General features: G+C 56.1%; 1 protein-coding gene across 4 annotated transcripts in view; it reads right to left on the reverse strand.

Annotated features, from left to right (window-relative positions):
• The window catches only part of SEPTIN9 (septin 9), a 149,736-nt gene that overhangs the window by 34,720 nt on the left and 96,126 nt on the right, over positions 1-18,890 (reverse strand). Inside the window, exon 1 of one of the 4 annotated variants that reach the window (XM_068978569.1) lies at positions 2,387-2,405. The exons of the other annotated variants lie outside the window; for them this stretch is intronic. The gene's annotated coding sequence lies outside the window, so the exon portion shown is untranslated. Of the gene's footprint in view, positions 1-2,386; positions 2,406-18,890 lie in introns of those variants that run through there. 4 annotated transcript variants of the gene reach the window in all.

Below are 18,890 nucleotides of genomic sequence, written 5' to 3' on the forward strand. Positions count from 1 at the left end.
TCCCCATGTGCCAGTCATTCCTGTCACAGTGCCAGCCTCGAGGAGCAGAGCCTGACGGAAATACAGACCCAAACCAGCGGACTCAATAGTCCTGCAGGTGTCACAACCCGGAAATGATGGGAGGCGGGCAGTAGGGATGCCCAGGAGGGGTGGGTGAGGGTCAGTGACCACACAGGTCCCCTGAGATGGGCGTATAGAGAGGTCGGCCACAGAAGAGGTCTCCTTTCCCAGCCACATCCTAACCCAGAGAAGACCTGAGAGGAGTCAGGTGGGCATGACCCCCTTCCAAAGAGACCACACGTGGATACCAGCTTCCTGTTCCCAAATGGTCAAACAAACTTGTTCTTCTTTCTAGTTCCTGAAAAGGAGCCTATGGGTTGCCAAAGAGAAATGACATTTATGTAAACACCCATGCAGGCCCTAAGTCTGAAGGCAAAACAATGAAGGAAGGGTGGGAAGCATACCATTATGAAAATAGGGGCCTTTTTCTCGCTTCTCCCCAGCAGGACTTTCCAAAGCGGGATCCAAACAGAATCCCAACCAGGGCGCTGTCCCCGTGGGCAGAAACCCACTGCATGGACCAGAAACCTGCCGTATAGACTGCTTCTGGGTGGCACATTTTCCTCCAGAAAAGGAATCTCAAACTTCTCTTTGGTGAGCAGAGATGCTTCCCAAAACCTCGGACAAAAATGCAGCAGAGTTCATGGCGGAGGAAAGAGAGGGAGATGAGAGTGAAGAGCAGCAGCCTGGGCGCCCAGTCGACCCCCAGCGGACGTGGGGGATGAAGTTTCAGAGCAGACAGCCCTGCCTGCGCAGCACCTCACACCCCTGCTCCTCGTCTGGGTGCCTGAGAGGACGTGCTGGCCCAGCTACGGGACTGGAGTCCGGGGGGCTACGGGAGCAGGGTCCCAACTTCTTTCAGCTAGAAAAGCCCTTTGGAAGACACATCCTGGAGATGCTGCTCCCCGGCAGGGCATGGCGAGGCAGACACCTTCCCATCCTCTAGCAAAGCACATACATGCCAGCACCCCATCCCACCACCCTCTACTGGCCCCTCCCCAGTCCGCTCCCAGGAACATCGAGAGCGTCCCAAACACCTCCCAGGAATCCAGACAAGCTGCAGCACAAACTCCCCCGGAACACAATTCTGTCGGCGAGGTCTCCAATTCGTGCATTTCTAAGCGCCTGTTGAAACTAACCTCCAGCCGGTCCTCCGCTAACCCGCCTACCCCTAACGGCTGACAATCTGGATGGGACGGTTTGAAGCAGCAGCGGTGGCCCACCAGCATCTCCTCCCGGCCCTCCAGGAATATCAGGGAAGCCCCCTCGCGAAAGGGAAATGGGCTCCAAGAAACTGCTGGCCGAGGCGGACTTAACCACTCGGGTAGCCGGCCAAATATTTACAAAGCCTCGGCTGTGACACACAAAGCCGTACTCTTCTGCTCCGCGGCCGAAAATCTGGGCCCCGCGTGGAGGACCGAGTTCCCGCCGCCCCGCTCCTGGGGCCAGGGGGGCTGTCCCGCCGGCTGTGGGGGGCGGGGGGTGGCCGGGCCTGGAGGGGCTCCGGGGAGGCGCCGTTCCCGCTCAGCCCTGGGGCGCGGGGGAGGGGGGCTTCCCGGCGGCCAGACCACCTGAGAGCCCCCTGCGAGCCGAGCGAGGCTGGCGGGAACAAAGGGAGCGCGGACTCACCCAGCAGCTGAGTCGGGCTGCGCCGGCCGCCTGCGCGCGCGGCCCGCCCACCGGGTCACATGGCTCGGAGCCGAGCAGAGGATCAAAGGGGCTTTGTGGCCGAGGAACAAGGAGCCTCCCAGAGCGCGGGCAGAGGTAGGGAGGGACCGCGACGGCCTCCCTGCAGAGGGAGGCTCGGCGGGGCAGCGGCTCTGAAGGGGCAGGACGAGGGGAGTGGGTGGGGGTGGAGGCAGGCGGAGAGAAGGGGCGCTAGCTGTGACCGAGGAAAGCCAAGAAGCCCACTTCCCAAGCCAGCCTGAGTTAAACCCCAAAAGGAAAAGTGACATGGTTCCCCAGAGGGAGAGAGAGAAGGCGAGAGGCTCACCTGGACAGACGGCCAGGCTGCCCTTCCAACCAGTCCTGCTGGGGTGGAGGGAAGGGTGATGCCAAGAACCTGCTGCTGCCCACAGGCACCCTCTCCCTGCCGCCCACCCTGGCTCCCTCTCTGCCAGGTGTACCCCCCCATCTGGTTCTGAACCCCCCTCCCCTATCCCAGCAGCTCAGATGACAGGCCACCCTCCCCAGGAGGTCAGGTTTCCTGGCAGCTGGGGTGGGAGCAGAGCCAGCCCCGCTGTGTGTGCCCTGGTGGAAATGACCCGGGAAGGGAGCGGAGAGGAACCGGCAGGGGCTGGGGAGGCGGCGGCGGTGGCCAGCTCACCCTGAGCTCGGTCTTCCTGGAGCCTCGGAAGATTACTATCGGATCCCGCTCTGGCTTCTCCAGCCCCTCAGGGCCTGGGGATGACTCACGGAGTCTCCTCCTCTCTCTCCCCTCCCTGCGGGCCCCTGGGAAGAGCTGAGACCCCTTCAGGGGATGGGTTAGGTGGTCCCCAGAGGAGGGAGCTTGGGAGCGTCCCTGTCCCGGGCTGGGCCTGCCCACTGGACACTGGGATCAGCCAGATCCATCCTGTGCCTCGACCTCTGACCCCCGAGGGAGTGAGTCACTCCCAGGCATGGGCGGGGCCAACTTGGCTCAGGCCCACTCCCACAGGAGGAGACAGCTCCTGGGGGCTGGTGTGGGGGTCTTCCTAGGGCAGAGAGTGGTTAGTTCAAGTGCAAAATGCCAGTCCATTCTCCTGCCTCCAGAAGACCCCCAGCTCAGCCTTCAGAGGCCAGGCCACACCCAAGGTTTCCCAGATCCCCGGCATGGTTAGTGGGCAAGGACCCAGGGGCACCCACCCCACCGGCCACAGGGGTAGGCTGACCACGTCCACCACCACGTCCCTCAGCAGACAGCCCTTCCCAGCAGCAGCCACTCCTACCCCTGATGGCCAGCTTGCCCCCCAGTGGCCCCTGAGGTCTGGGGGTTTGCCACAAAGGCTTCAGGGGCCTGTGTTGCAAACCCCTTCCAACTCCGACATGGAGTGGCCACGCAGAGCTGCTGCCCCGGGTCTCTAGGCACTTGGCCAGAGCTGGGGGAGTGCCCAGTGGGAGGAGATGCATGTCCAGGGCCCTTCTTCACATCTCACTGGGAGGGAGGCCGTGGTGGATCCCAGGCACGGGCCTCAGAGTCAGTATCAGATGGAGGCCCCTTCGCTTGAACCATCTTTGACTTATTACTCAACATCTGCTGGCCTGAACCTTCCCCATCTGTAAAATGGGCATGATCAACTCCAGCTGCAAGAATTAAAGTGAGACACATGTGTGTCCAGAAACAGGAAAGGCAGCCGCTCTACAAATACAAATCCTTTTCCTCCAAGAAGGTGATTTCCAGACAGTTGCAAGGGCCCAGCCCCTCCTGAACCCCTGCCCACTTGTTCAGTTGCTCAGTGTCCAACTCCCTGCGACCCAATGGACTGCTACACACCAGGCTTTCCTGTCCCTCACTATCTCCTGGAGCTTGCTCAAACTCATGTCCATTGAGTCGGTGATGCCATCCAACCATCTCATCCTCTGTCGTCCCCTTCTCCTCCTGCCTTCAATCTTTCCCAGCATCAGGGTCTTTTCCAATGAGTCGACTCTTCCGCCTACTTGGCTGGGACCTAAAAAAGCAGGTCCAGGAACCAGCAACAAGGGAGGCCAGGCTAGGTGTAGGGTTAATTAACATGAAGCCCGCACTCCACACCTGCCCTGGTAGCCTCCTGGTCCCGTAGCACTCCCCTCGGAGCCTCCTTCCAGCCTCTCGCCTGTTTCCCCCAGTTTTCTGGCCCCAGAGTCCACTCCCAGGGCCCGCTTCCCCTCCTGGGCGCCCACCACTGCTCTCCAAGCTCATCCCTCACTCTGCCCGCCATCTACCCCCAACCCCCAGATCACAGGTCCAGGAGGCGGCCTGGGTACTTTGTACACATGCCAGGCTCCTCTTACAACTTTTCCTCACTTGTCACTGACCAAGGCCCTCAGAGCAAAGAAGAGGGTATTCTTGTGCCCACCAAGCCCCCCAGTCCAGGGGCTTTTCCAACACAGAACGTCTGCCCCCCCGGCACTGCTCACAGTCCACTGCTGCTCAGGACACACTCGGCATCCAGGGAGAGCAGCCTGACACCTGGGCAGCTGCCCATCCAACCCTCCAGTGGAAACCGAAGGCCGGCCACAGACAGCCCAGCCACAGACGTGCTTTTAAAGTTTCTAGTAGCCACAGTAAAAAATGTAAGAAGAAATAGGTAACATTAATGTTAATGCATTTTATGTAACCTAACAGAGCCAAAATATTATCAACCCAACATGTGATCAGTATAAACACTTTTGAGATCGTTACATGTTGTTTTTTTGGCCACAAGGCATGTGGGATCTAGTTCCCAGACCAAAGATCAAACCCATGCCCCCTGCATTGGAAGCGTGGAGTCTCAACCACTGGACCACCAGGGAGGTCTCCAGTGTGTGTTTTATAATTATCGAACCTCTCGATTTGGACTGTTCACATTTCAAGCGGTCAATAGCCACAGGTGACCAGGGGCTACTGTCCTGGACAGCACAGCTCTCTATATTCTCAGTTTCACCCTGAGATGACAACAGACCCTTGGAGAGAGGTTTATCTGGATCATTTTTCACACCACATATGGAGCCACACTGGGCGTGATACTAGACACACATCAGCATCTACTGTGAGATGCTGAGGCCTCTATTGAGGCCGCTGATCCCTATGTGGCAGTGTCCCCTTTCTGGGGACATAAGGGACATGCAGGCTTACCTGGTGGCTCAGACGGGAAAGAATCCACCTGCAATGTGGGGGACCTGGGTTCAATCCCTGGGTTGGGAAGATCCCCTGGAGGAGGGCGTGGCAAACCACTCCAGTATTCTTGCCTGGAGAATCCCATGGACAGAGGAGCCCGGTGGGCTGCAGTCCAGGGGGTCACAGAGAGTCGGACACTATTGAGCGACTAAGCATAGCACAAGGGGACATGATTCTCAGCTTCCACCGTTCGACACAGCAGAGCTTCTAAGAAACTGCTTTGCCAAATGTGCGCTAAGTATCGGTCAGACAGTTTTATGTGACTGCTCACACATCCCTTTCTGGGCTTCCCTTGCCTACCTGGCTCACGGTTGCGCAGGACGGGATGAACCCGACTCAAAGGGAACGGGGCTTCCCTGGTGGCTGGGTGGTAAAGAGTTTGCCTGCCAACGCATGAGACATGGGTTCAATCCCTGGTCCGGGAAGATCCCACATGCCATAGAGCAACTAAGCCTGTGCGCCTCAGCTACTGGGCCAGTGCTCTGGAGCTTGGGAGCTGCAACTGAGCCCACGTGCCCGAGAGCCCGTGTACCCTGCAACAAGAGAAGCCACTGCAATGAGAAGCCCAAGAACCGCAACAAATAGTACCCGCTTGCCGCAACCAGAGAAAGCCCGCACGCAGCGATGAAGACCCATCACAGCCAAAAATAAGTAAGTAAATAATTTTTTTTTTTTTTTAAAAAGAATGAGTTGGGCTATTGAAGCTTCCTTGGCAGCCTGGAGCCAGGAACCCTTCTGGACACCCAAGCTCCCTCAACTGCTCCTCCCACTCAGACACCCAGGCACTGGCTTCCCTTGCATCCAATAAGTACCTCAACACACTTCTGGTTACTAACTTCAAAACTGCACTGATTAAAAAACAATCTATAAAGACAGAAAGCAGGGGTCGCCAAGGCGGAGGCAGCCATGGCTGGGCAGTGCCGCTTCATGGATATGGGGTTTCCACTGAGGTGAGGGAATATGCTGGAAGTGGGTAACGGCGACGGTTGCACAACAAGCTGTATGTGTGCACGGTCAATAAAAAAGAATTGAACATGCCCTCCTTTCACTGGAGCCAGTTTGTTTTCTTGTTTTATACCTTAAAGCCAGAGGGGCCCCAAGACAGATCAGGAGCCCTGGGGGAGACTGTTAGCATGCCCCATCTTCCCAGAACCTCTGAATGTGATCTTACACGGCAGGACCGACTGCAGAGATGAAGGGCTGTGAGACGCAGAGGCTCTCCCGATTATGTGGCTGGGCCCGGAACGTAATCCCGAGGGTCCTTAAGATAAGTTTGCAGAGGGGAACTTGAAGAATATAGGGGAGATGACGGTGTGATGACGAAGGCAGAGAGTGGAGTGATGCGGCCACAAGCCAAGGGCGCAGGCAGCCACTGGAAGGTGAAGGAAGGACAGCTTCTCCCTCTGGATCCTCCAGACAGAGCCAGCCCTGCCCAGTGTCCCTGATTTCAGACTTCTGACCACCAGAACTGTAAGAAGAATAAATTTCTGTTGTTTGAAGCCATTGAGTATGCGGTAAGTTGGGACAGCTGCTGCTGCTGCTGCTGCTAAGTCACGTCAGTTGTGTCCGACTCTGTGTGACCCCATAGATGGCAGCCCACCAGGCTCCCCCGTCCCTGGGATTCTCCAGGCAAGAACACAGGAGTGGGTTGCCATTTACTTCTCCAGTGCAGGAAAGTGAAAAGTGAAAGTGAAGTTGCTCAGTCGTGTCTGACTCTTTGAGACCCCATGGACTGTAGCCTATCAGGCTCCTCCATCCATGGGATTTCCCAGGCAAGAGTACTGGAGTGGGGTGCCATTGGCTTCTCCGAAGTTGGAAGAGCAGCCACACCAAAGGAAACTCATGCAGCCCCGCAGTCTGCAACTCGACCTGTGTAAGTTTGAGAGCTTCCTGGAGAGATGAAGACACAAACTCTCAGAGTGGGATGGGAACTTGTTCCAGGCCATGCACCTGTGAGCCGGACCCTTCCCAGACCTATAGGATATTAGTCGGGGTTTGGGAGAGAGAGTTGGACTCATCCATAGAAAGCTAAAGAAACCCCCCTCGCCGGGTTCCAGCTGATGTGCATTCGGGGGGTAGGGAGGGTGAGGCGTGGGCTGCCCCATGGTGTCCTTGACAAGGGTGCTGTGGGCCGTTTCCATCTGTCCATGAGCAGACCCCACCATCGGGAACACGGGGGACGGGGTTGGGGGGGGGGGGAGGTCGCCGGGGGCAACCGCACTGATCGGCTGTCTGGCAGGAGGGTCCCACGCTGGAAGCCACAGAGGGACACGTCGAGGCTTCCACCTCCAGCCGGGCCAACTGGGTGAAGAGCACAGCATCCTGTGGGGGAGGCACCCGCCCTGCAGAGCAGAGCCACTCATGTGATGCCCGAGATGCTGGCTCCAGGGTGCAGCAGCAGCGGGGAGAAGGAAGCGGTTACACAGTGCCCTCCCTCCCTCCCTGTCACGCACGCACGCACGCACGCACGCACGCACGCACGCACGCACCACCCCCACCCCAGTTCCCAGGTCCCGAACGGTCCTCCTGCCAAGCCCAAAAGCCTGGTGGCGAGCACACAGCTCAGCCCTCCTGCCAGCTCCCTTCCAACCCACCCCGGGCAAACCCCCACGGGATGCAGGGGATGCTTTCCATCAAAGGCCAAGAAAAATACCCTCCCCTCCTCCGCAGGCAGGTCACTGGGCTGCCCCCAGGCCCGCCCCCTGCAGGAGGACAAGGGAAGGGCTGGGCGGGTTGGAAGTGTGAGGCTGGGGGCTGAAGTGAGCCAGGAGCATATGCAGCCACATGCCCCCAGGGATGGGGGGCCCAGGTGCCTAGAGTCAGGCCGACCTCAGGAGGTGCTGCCCCTCACGCAAGTCCCCCGCCGTCATTCCTGGGGTGGGGGAGGACCCCATAGCCCGAAGGCAAAGGCCCAGGCATGCACGGGGGAGGGAGGGGACCCTAGCGCAGTTTCTCTCTGCAGTAGAGCAACGCTTGTTATCACCTCGGGTTGACATCTGTCTTTTTCCCAGGTCCTTTTCAACTTGACCTAGGAGAACCTTCAGGCTGCCCCTCATCTCAAAAACAAGGCCACCCCCACTTCCTGCGGCCCCGCCCCCTCCTCCAACTGTGGGCTTGCTTGCTTCCTCTCTCAACAACCCGACCTCCTACCGGTTGGTCTACACTTGCGGCTTCCACCTTCTCACCGCCCACTCACTTCTTAACCTTTGCTTTCTGGCTTCTGCCCATTCCACCATTAGAAACGACCTCTTGAAACGACCCTCATGGCCGACTGACCTCGGGGGGCAGCACGTGGCATGCATTAACCACCCCTCCTGGCAGGTCGCTTCTCCCGGCTACCTTCCTCACCTCGTCCTCCAAGACACAGGAGTCTCCTCTCCCCGCATCTCAGAAGAGGCTGGCCTTACTTTTGTCACCAGCCTCAGCCACAACCCCCAGGCTGCCACCTCTGATCCTGATCGCCGTCCGACTCAGCCACACCTCTAGGCATGCTCGTGTTCTAAGGACCCCATAGTGTCCCAAACCATACCTAAATACCCTGGTAAAAGTCACCACTTCCAGGAAGCCCTCCAGGTGTTCCATCAGCTATGACCACCCCTGCCCGCTTTTGTGTTTCCTACCTCACATCCTGACCCAAAACACTTGTCTGGCTGATTCACTCACCTTCCCCCCACCCGGCTCCTGGGTAGCGGCCCCTGTAAATGTTTGTGGAACTCGGCAGCCGGAAGGCCCCATTTCCTCCTTTCTAAGAAGCACTCCTCCCAGCCTCACTGTCAGGTTGCCTCTTCCCCTGGCAGGCACCTTTAATACACATTCCTTTTTCCTCTTGAAAAGCTATCATTACATCAACAATGTGTCAGAAATTATTTGATGATATCTTAACTCTCACTCGCAGCCAACTCTATTATTCTGGTTGGGATGGATACTTTGTAGCTAAGCGGTAGCCCCAGGCACACTTCCAACCCCACTACTCCATCCTCCTTCCAAAATCCCGAACTCCCAGCAACAAAACAAGCCGATCCTGCACTGATTTCAAGCAGAAACCCAGCGTGTCGGTACTGGAGAGCTCTCCCCGGGGGTGGGGTGGGGGGTGGTGTCAGGAGGGAAGACCTCCAGGCGGGGGCGCTCCAGGCCGGCGTTACGAGCAACACTCTAGACTTCCTGATCCTCCACTGAAATTAGGACCAACACAAAAGCTTAAGCAGCTAAGATGGTAAATTTTTTCAGTCCAGCAGTACACAGTTTGGTATTTAGAGGCGGGACTGAGGGTCTGGAACTGGGGAGTAAGGGAACAAGCAAGTAGAAAGAGCAGGATGTTTGTTTGACTTCTGCTCAGAGGTTCTCAAACCTAAGGGGAGCTTCGAGGAAATACAGTTTCCCAGGCCCCCTCCCCAGCGATTCTGATTTAACTAATCTAGGCGTTGGTTAAACATTTCTCAGGAGATTCCAACAGACAGCTTGGGTTGAGAGGAGCTGGTTAGCACTGACAGACACATACAATACCCTTGAGATTTGGCAAGATGCTGATAACATTTAAACTTAATCTAGGTGTGTCCAAGAGACACAGCGGGTGAGTGGGGTGGGGGTGAAGTGTTAGTTGCCCAGTCGACTCTTTGTGGCCCCAGGGACTGTAGCCCGCCAGGCTCCTCAGTTCACAGAATTCTCCAGGCAAGAACACTGGAGTGGGTAGCCATTCCCTTCTCCAGGAGATCTTTCCAACCCAGGGATCAAACCCAGTTCTCCTGCATTGCAAGCAGATTCTTTACCATCTGGGTCACCAGGAAAGCCAGGGGTGAGGTGGGAGTGTCAGTACTTCCCACAGAGGGTGCAGGGCCAGAGGTGCTAAAATGCTCCGTCGTGGCCGACTCTTTGTGACCCCCATGGACTGTAGCCCGCCAGGTTCCTCTGTCTGTGGAATTTTCCAGGCAAGAATACTGGAGTGGGTTGCCATTTCCTTTTCCAGGAGGGCCAGAGGGGCCCTTGGCAATTCCATGGGCAACATGGGGCCTTTTTATAAAGGGCCTCCACATTGCCCACTGTCTGGCTGGGACTTGGAAGAGAACCAGAGAAGGATACTTGGAAAGGTGTCCAGGATACACTACTGTGGCATAGGACTTGGGAGAGGCGGCATTTGAGTCCCTTAAGTCTCATCTGCCTAAGAACAGAACCTTCTGGAAGAACTCAGTTGTCAGCAGTCTCCTCCTCTGAGCAAGCCGGGAAGACTGACTATCGCAGGCAAGAAGTCTACACACCACACCTACAGATACTATGCCACAAAACCATCCTGGCTCTCATCTCCCCTCTTAAGGGCCCATTTATCTTTCCAGAGTCCTCTGTTCTCCAGTAAGTGTCCTCCGCCTTCCCTTTTCCTACTCAGAAGGTGTGTATATAAGCCCTAAATCCTGAAGACCTTTTAAGTAACATTTTCCTGTGAAATCCCTTACTTATGTGCTTACGTCTATCTTTTCCCTTACTAGTGTGGCTTAGTTTAGTTTGCAGACCCCCAAAAGACTGAAGGAGAGACATTATTTTGCCAACAAAGGTCCATATAGTCAAAGCTATGGTTGTTCCAGTAGTCACGTATGGATGTGAGAACTGGACCATAAAGAAGGCTGAGTGCTGAAGAATTGATGCTTTTGAATTGTGGTGTTGGAGAAGACTCTTGAGAGTCTCTTCGACTGCAAGGAGATCCAACCAGTCCATCCTAAAGGAAATCAGTCCTGAATATTCATTGGAAGGACTGATAATGAAGCTGAAGCCCCAATACTTTGGCCACCTGATGCAAAGAGCCGATTCATTATAAAGACCCTGATGCTGGAAAAGACTGAAGGCAGGAGGAGAAGGGGACAAAAGAGGACGAGATGGTTGGATGGCATCACTGACTCAATGGACATGAGTTTGAGCAAGCTCCAGGAAATGGTGAAAGGCAGGGAAGCATGGTGTGCTACGGTTCAAGGGGTTGTAGAGAGTTCTCACAGCTGAGCAACTGAACAACAAAAAGACTGAAGCTAAGAGGGTAGAGGAAAAGTTTTCCCTCCCCACTACCTGTGCGTGTGTTAAGTCACTTCAGTTGTGTCCGACTCTCTGCAACCCCAGGGACTGTAGCCCGCCAGGCTCCTCTGTCCGTGGGGATTCTCCAGGCAAGAATACCGGAGCAGGTTGCCATGCCGTCCTCCAGGGGATCTTCCCGACCCAGGGATGGAGTCGACATCTGCATCTGCACACCACACCTACAGACGCTGCCACAAAACCATCCTAGTCCTCATTTCTGCTCCGAAGGGTCCATTGATCTTTCCAGAGTCCTTTGTTCTCCGGTAAGGGCCTTTCTCCTCCCCTCTGCTACAAAGGTGTGTATTTAAGCCCTAAGTCCTAAAGCCCCTTTAGTCACACTTTTTCTGTGAAATCCCTTACTTATGTGCTTACATCTGTCTTTTCTCTTACTAATGTGGCTCCTGGGTTAGTCTGGAGACCCTCAAAAGACAGAAGCTAAGAAGGTAGAGGAAAAGTTTTCCCTCCCCAATACCCATGTGTGTGTTAAGTCACTTCAGTCATGTCTGACTCTTTGCGACCCTATGGATTGCAGCCCGCCAGGCTGTTCTGGCTTTCTCCGGGCAAGAATACTGGAGGGGGTCACCATGCCCTCCTCCAGGGCATCTTCCCAACCCAGGGACAAAACCCGCAGATTCTTTACCGCTGAGCCACCCGGGGAAGCCCCAGGCAATGGTGCAGGTCACCTCAACTCACAGAAGAGGCTGCTTACACAGAACAAGCTGGGTATGCTGTTGTGCAACACGTAAAACACTAGCATGTAATACTGAGAGAAAGAGAGCTGCCCAGCAAAAGTTCTAAGGAAACACGGGAACGATAAATAGATACGAATAGCAGGCTGAGCCTGGTCAGAGGAAGGAAAGAAGACTGCCACACCTTTGCTTCTCAGGCTGGACGGAAGCGCTCAGGTGCTATATTCATGGAGATGGTGCATGTTTTTTGTTTTCTTTTTAATAATTTTTAATTTTTATTTATTTATTTTTTACCATTTATTTCCTTTTTCTTTTTTTAAAACTTTTGGTTTCACCACTCAGTGTGTGGGATCTTAGTGGCCAACCAGGGATCAAACCTGTTCCCCTTGCATTGGAAGCTCAGAGTCTTAACCACTGGACTGCTAGGAAAGTTCTAGGGTGAGTGTTTTTTGTTGCTGTTGTTAAATGCAAGCAGTCTTCACAGGCCCTGGGGAAGCAAAGCCCCAAGTCTGTGTGTGGCTCACTGGCCAGGTGGCCCCCAAGATGAGGCTTCACCTCCTGAGCCTCCGCTCACCCTCCTGAGCCCGAGGGTGATGAACCCACCTGCTGTTTGGCTGCTCGAGAGGAGGTGCCTCAAACTTCCTGCCCTCCTTGCGGGGTTTTGGGGAGTGCTTTGAATTAACCATGTCAAAGTGCTCTGAAAACCACAGAAAGCTTCTAACCAAGAGGAGCTGGCGACTCCGGGCCTATTTTCATGACCTGGCAGAAAACGCCCCAGCCCAAGAAGCCTTGTTTTCCCCTCTGGGGCGGTGGCCTCAGTTTCAGGTGTGAGGGTTGAAGGCTTTTGCAGCTCCTTACGATGTCTGATGTGAGGTTTTGTCAGCCCCAGGCCCGCTTTAAATGGGGATGCCTGAGACCCCTCTCCCTTTTAGCAAAGACGGGGGGGCGGGGGCAGGTAAAACTGCCACTCATGGGAAACTAAGCGGCTTGTTTAATTGGGAATTGGGCCCAAACCAGCCCAGCCCAGCTCTTTCCTCTCCTCCTTTCTCTCCTCCCAGACCTGGAAGCTCAGGAAATTCAAGGCTGTGAAGCATTGGGCACATGACCTCCAGCTATTTACTCAGACTGGGGTTGGGGAGGGGGGACACTGATCCTTCCCAGCTCACCCCACAAACCTGGGGAACCCCTGTGCCTGAAACTCCTGGCCCAGGGGCCAGTGGTCCAAGCCACCCAAGTTTTCATTTCATCCAGAAAACTCAAGCTTTGAGGTCAGAAGGATGGGTGTCCAAATCTGACACCACCACCTATCAGCTGAGCAATGGGGTGTGTGTGTGTGTGTGTGTGTGTGTGTGTGTGTGTGTGTGTGTAAATTTCTTTAACTCTTGAGAGTGATTTTTCTCATCTGTCAAAAGGGGGAAGGGGTTCACTGGAATTCAAGGAAAATGAAAAGGAAAAAGATGGCATGTGTACAGACTGGCGCTGAGCCTGGCACCCAGGCAGATGTTCCATAGCGCTGCCCCCGCCTCTTCTCGGGTGTGGGAGCAGGGAAGACAGCCCACAGGCAGGCAGCGTCTGCCAGCTCCCCAGCGGAAGCGCAGAGAAGAATCAGCAGAAACCGTTGATGGATACGAAGAGTCTGGATTACCGATGACTGTCATGTATCTGTGCTTTTAAAACCTTAATGGTGGATCCAAAAGATCTTCTGGGAAATTTCGCTTCTAAAAGCACATAAAAAAAAGGAATAAATCCTGCAAACATAATATTCAGTGAAAGAAGCCAAAAATGGAAGTATACTACATGGTAACACAGTAATGACTCAATGGACATGAATTTGAGCAAACTCCGGGAGACTGTGGACAGAAGAGCCTAGTGGATTGCAGTCCTCGGGGCTGCAGAGTCGGATGCATCTTAGCGACTGAACAACAATTCAGAGACAGTTCAAAACCAGGCGAAACCCTCACTGCTGATGCAGCATTTCTGTTTCCTGATTCTGGTGGTGACTGCATGAACCTATGTATGTGATAAGTCTCACTTCAAAGAACCATTTGCCCCCCAAAGGGACATTTCACCTGAAAACTGGCGAGAGCCGAGTCAAGTCTGTAGCTGAGTTAACATCCTTGTACCCGTCAGCTTCCTGGTTTTGATATGTACTGTGACAGGTCATTAGGGGAGAAGCTGGCAAAGGGTACCCTGGCACTCTCTACTATGACTTTTGTGATCTCTGGCGAGTCGAAGATTATTTCAAAATAGGGAAAATATTTTAAGTACATTCAAGGGAGCTCCCTTCTAGTTGCTAAAGGAGGTGTTGCCTATTCGTAAACTGTGTTAACAAAACCAATTTAATCTTTCAAACACCAAAAAAGGTATATTCAAAATGTGAAATGCCACACGTGATGTACCAGTTAGAAATGGGAACTGGATGATTTCACGACGTGTCTGTTCATTCCTTCATCTCCTGTACACACGTGGAGCACGCAGGCACCTTGTCAGGTACGTGGAAAGGGCTAAGCCTCACCGACAGAGGTCCTGCCTGCCCGGGTCCTGGCCTCAGGACAAAGCTAAGGGATCCGGCACCATGTAGCAAGGGCCACTGAACACGCCACTGAGGCTGTTCTTAGAGATACCTAGAAGGGGTCCCACCCCTGTGGAAGAACAGACCTTCCAGGCCAAGGGACTGGCAGGCAGTGGGGCTAGCAGCAAGCCTCGGGGGAGCCTCAGCGAAGCCGTTCGGGTGCCACGAGAGGTGTGAGCTGCGGAGGGGCAAGCTGATGAGGCTGGAAGACTATCACTTCGTGTCATCTGGGCTGTTTCTCCAGATGCCAGGATAGGACCATCAGAGTGGTCAGGCGGTAGAGATTCATTCGCCTGGTCCCCACGCAGCTCAGAAAATGACATTTCGCGGCCAGAGGCAGGAGCCTAACTCTTGTGAGCTGCTGGCTCTGGGTGCTGATGGTGGAAAGCGCAGTTTGCAATCTGACCCACCAAGGTCTCTGAGAGCCCCGGGCAGGCTGGCGGCATCTGCAAAGGAGGTCTCCACCTAAGGCAGCGCACCTGGCACTTCCCTACCTCATCTCAGGCCACGGTCCCCAAGCTGGGGCGTCCTGGGGTCCCAAGGCTCTAGGGCTGTGAAGCAGCTGCTCCTCCAGCTCCCCAGAGCCCACCTCCCACCCCAAACACACACAGCCAATCTGCTTTGCTCCCTGGCAGTCCCCGCCCACTAGCCTTCCACCCACCACCACCGCCCTAGCCATGCAGGCTCACTTTCCTGGGCCTCAGCTTCCTTCTTCATTGCAAACCAAGCTGATGAACCTAGAGTCTCTTTCAGCTACAGAAGTCTAAGTCTAGGGGGGGAAAAGGTCACAAAAAGGAGACAGGAACATCGGCCCACAGCCTCGCCTTCACTTGTGAAAGTGGGAAAGAGTTTCGCAACTGTTTTCTTTCCTGCCCGGCCCAGGGGCGGGGAGGGGTGTGTCCCGTGGACTCTAGGGCTGGGAGTGTCTAGGGGAGCCCAGAACCCCCAGGGTTCAGGACACAGATGGAATTCCTCCTGAATTCTTCCAGAAGAGGACCAGCACTTCCTGTCTTCATTCCCGTTGCTGCCGTAACAAACCACACAGCTCAGGAACTCAGGAGAGCGCAGGTCGTCCTCTTACAGCTCTGGAGTCAAGTCCAACACAAAGTTGCTGAGCTAAAACCAAAGGCTGGTGCCCTCCAGAGGCTCGGGGGAGAGTCCCTTTGACACCACCTGTCGTCCCAGCTTCCAGAGGCCACTGCATTGCTGGGCTCCTGGCCTCCCCACCCACCCGGCATCTTTACAGCCGGCGTGGCCTGTGGAATCTCCCCACATCCCATCACTGATGCTGACTTGCCTGTCTCCTTCCCCCACTTCTCAGGACCCTCGTGATTACACTGGCTCTGTGTGGATTATCCAGGATCATCCCCTCTAGATTATCCAGGATAATCTCGCTACTTTAGGGCCAGCTGATCAGCAACCTCGATTCCCCTTTGCCTTGTGGGCTGACGTAGCCATACGTTCTGGGGATTAGGACACGGCCGTCTTTGGGAGTCATCTTTCTGCCGACTCAACTAACCCAGGTCCTGGAGGGAGACAAAGGGTGGAATCACAGGCCCAGGATTTCCCTTACCAGAGCAGAGGAGGCCAGTGCAATTGGCCGCCAGCTCCCAGGGTGCCAGCTTCCTCCCACCTCACTGTGGGACTCTCACAAGCAGAGAGAGCCCCCTTTCCTCACCAGGAAGAGCTAGTCATATGAAGGCAGTCTTGTGTGCAGAAAGATGAATTTAGGATCCCCAAGCCCAGGTCACTCCAGCTTTGTGGCAGAGTGGTCCCAGGGGTTTGGGGTGGAGGATGTGGGTGAGGGGTCAGTGTTCTACCCCCCGGGAACCAGGCCTGGTTCCTGACACCCCAAACCACAGGCCTCACTTCTCTCCCAGGAGTCTTGCTTTCCAAACACTTCAGCAACAGGCGTTTAAATCACAGTATGACAGCAGCTGCCACATGGGGAGGCACAGAGCGAGGGAATGCTGGGCTGTGTGGCTTTGGGGAAGTCACTCCGCCTCTCGCTTCCTCCTCCAGAAACTGCGGGATCAGGGTCAGGCTAATCCTAAGTGGACACCCCGACTTCTGCATCCACAGCAAACAGCTCACCAAGCCCAGACAAAGCTTCCGGAACCCAGGGGCACCCCCGGCCTGAGAAACACTCGGGGACATTCCTTATGCCGTGTCCCACACAGTGGCCCCTGGCCTTCCCCCCGCCGTCCTCCCAACGCCAGGACAGGGGTGCCGGCGACCTCCAGGGGCTCCCCAGGACCCAGCCTGGCTGCCAGGAAGTGGCTTTTGCCCACGCTCGGCCCAGCCTCCATGGAGAGAGGCCAGCGCAGCCAAACAGGAGGCCGTAGGTGGCAAGGGCCAAAGGGGCCAAACCATTCTCTCCCGGCAGGGCAGGGGCGGTGGGAGGGAAGTGGAGGGAAGCAGGCACGTGACTCCAGCCTGCGGTTCTCAGGGGAAGGGCGAGCCCCAGGCAAAGGGAAGCAGGGGCCCCCCCGGGGCTCAGCTGTGGGGGAAGGGGAGGTACTCTGGCCTCACACCCCCACCCTTTGGCTCCCACCCAGGGCCTCCTCCTCGACTCATGGAGGACCCTGCCCCCTCCTGTCTCAGGGGAGAAAGTGAGGCTCTGTGTGTTGCCAGATTCCTGTAATGAATCCCACATTCATTCCGTCCTCTGCGCCTATTGGAAAGCCTTCCTCTGCCTTCTGGGTTCGCTCTGAACAGCTGGTCTGCAGAAGTCGGTGGAACTGAGTGTGCAGGAGGTGACTCTGCAGAGGAACAGCTCCCTTCGCGTCCCCGCCCACCCCTTCCTCTGAAGAGGAGGCCGCTAGTTCCTGCCCTTTCCCTGGGAAAGCTGGGGAGGGAGCCAGGGACGCAGGATCCACCGTTAACTCTTTCACTTCTTGCCGGCATCCATCCTCCTGGGGAGGATGGACTCCGCGGCTTCCTGAGCGTGGACAGCAGAGTCCCCCGCCCTTCCCAGAGCCCCCACCCCCACCCCCACCCCCAGGCACAAAAGCACACAAGGTCAAGGCCCAGAGAACACACACTCTGCTGGGAAAGGGCTCTTCTGCACCAGTTCCCAGCTCTCGCCTTGAAGGAGGTCCACAGGGCACGGATTTTGCAGGTGGAAGCAGGGAAGCCCCCAGAGGTCAGCATCTCACTGATTATACAAAGGCAGGGCTCAGACACCCACAGCGCTGCTTTCAAATTTGTCCTGCTCACACAAATCTGTGCTCCCCAGACAAATCCAAGAGGTGAGGAGCTGGGAGACGCAAAGGCACCCACAGAACAGTAACGGTTCATTAGCCCAGAGGCGTCCTGTCTCCCCCAGCTGCCCCATCCTGGGCCATGCAGACCAGCCGCCCCTGGCACTTCTGGCCCCACCTCAAGGATGGGTGGGCCATTCTGCCTCCAAACAGGCACTGGCTCAAGGAAAGACATCAGCACCAAGGCCTGGGAGACGTGACTCCACCTCTGCCACTAACCTGCTGTGTGTCCCTGGCCGAGTTAGCAGCCCTCTCTGAGCCTCAGAGACAAGAGGGAGCAAAACCAGAAATCGGAGGAGGTTTAGGGGCTCTGGAGTCAGGCTTCTTGAATCCAAACCTTCTAGCTGCGTGGCCTTGGGCTGCTTAACCTGTCTGCGCCCTGAGTCCCTCATCTGTGAAATGGGGATAGTGACAGAATCGAATTCACAGGTCTGTCAGGAGGACTAAATGAGTCAAGAGCCCTGGGACCATGCAGGTCCCCCAGGAAGCCCTGGTGGCCGGGGATGCCACCGCCACTGCTGTCACAGTCATCGGAGATCCTGTCTGACCCCGGCAACCTGAGGCCTGGGAGAATGGAGGGGGAGCATCCTTGGTGCTCTGCCGCCCCCCCATCCTCCGGTCCCTCTGCTGATGAAGCCACAGCTGGAGTCTAGCCGTGGTTCCCAGTGACCCAGCACCCTCCTGCATCAGCAGTCACAGAGGCTCCAAGTCCAGATGTGAGAGGAGCAAACCATCCCTCCTCGTCTTCATCAAACCCACGCCCTATATGCCATTCTCCCATGTGCAGCAGACATGTGGGGTGAGGGGGAGGCAGGCAGAGACCCAGAGAGGCCTCGGACTGGAGGCTGTGGGAGTAAGCCAGGACGCAAGGAGTTGCCTGCAGCCAGGGAGGGTCTCCCGGCAGGTGGAGGGGCCCTGCCGCCCAGGCCCGCCACGCCGCTCCCTTCACTGGCATGCTCAGGGATGCTCCCTACAGCCCTGCCAGGAGGTCAGGGAGAATGTGGCCCCGGTGGGTGAAGGACGCCAGGGCCCAGCCACAAGGCCAATGGGTACCGGGGGCCCAGAGCCTGAGCTGGCCCTGCCTCTACTCTTGAGCGGCTCTGTTCTAGGGAAGCTTCTATAGAAAGCGGGGGCTGAAGAGGAACAGCCCGGATCGAGGGGGACGGGCCCTCTGCCTCTCCCACAAGCACAGCTCTGCTTGCAAACGCCAAGCCAAGGACCCTTCCCCAAGTGGGAGAAGAGAGAGAAACACACACACAGGAGGGCTGCAGCTTGGTATTTCTCCTGTAACACACGCATGCATGCACACATATGTGCAATCTGCTTTATAAACCCAGGAGATGAGGGCTCTGTGCTGGGGAACCCCCACCCCACTGGTTGGGGAGGCCCCACACCAGCTCGCTTTGGCTGTCCTCGGAGCA

The sequence above is a fragment of the Capricornis sumatraensis genome, chromosome 8 (genome assembly GCF_032405125.1).
Source record: "Capricornis sumatraensis isolate serow.1 chromosome 8, serow.2, whole genome shotgun sequence".
NCBI classification, from domain to species: domain Eukaryota; kingdom Metazoa; phylum Chordata; class Mammalia; order Artiodactyla; family Bovidae; genus Capricornis; species Capricornis sumatraensis.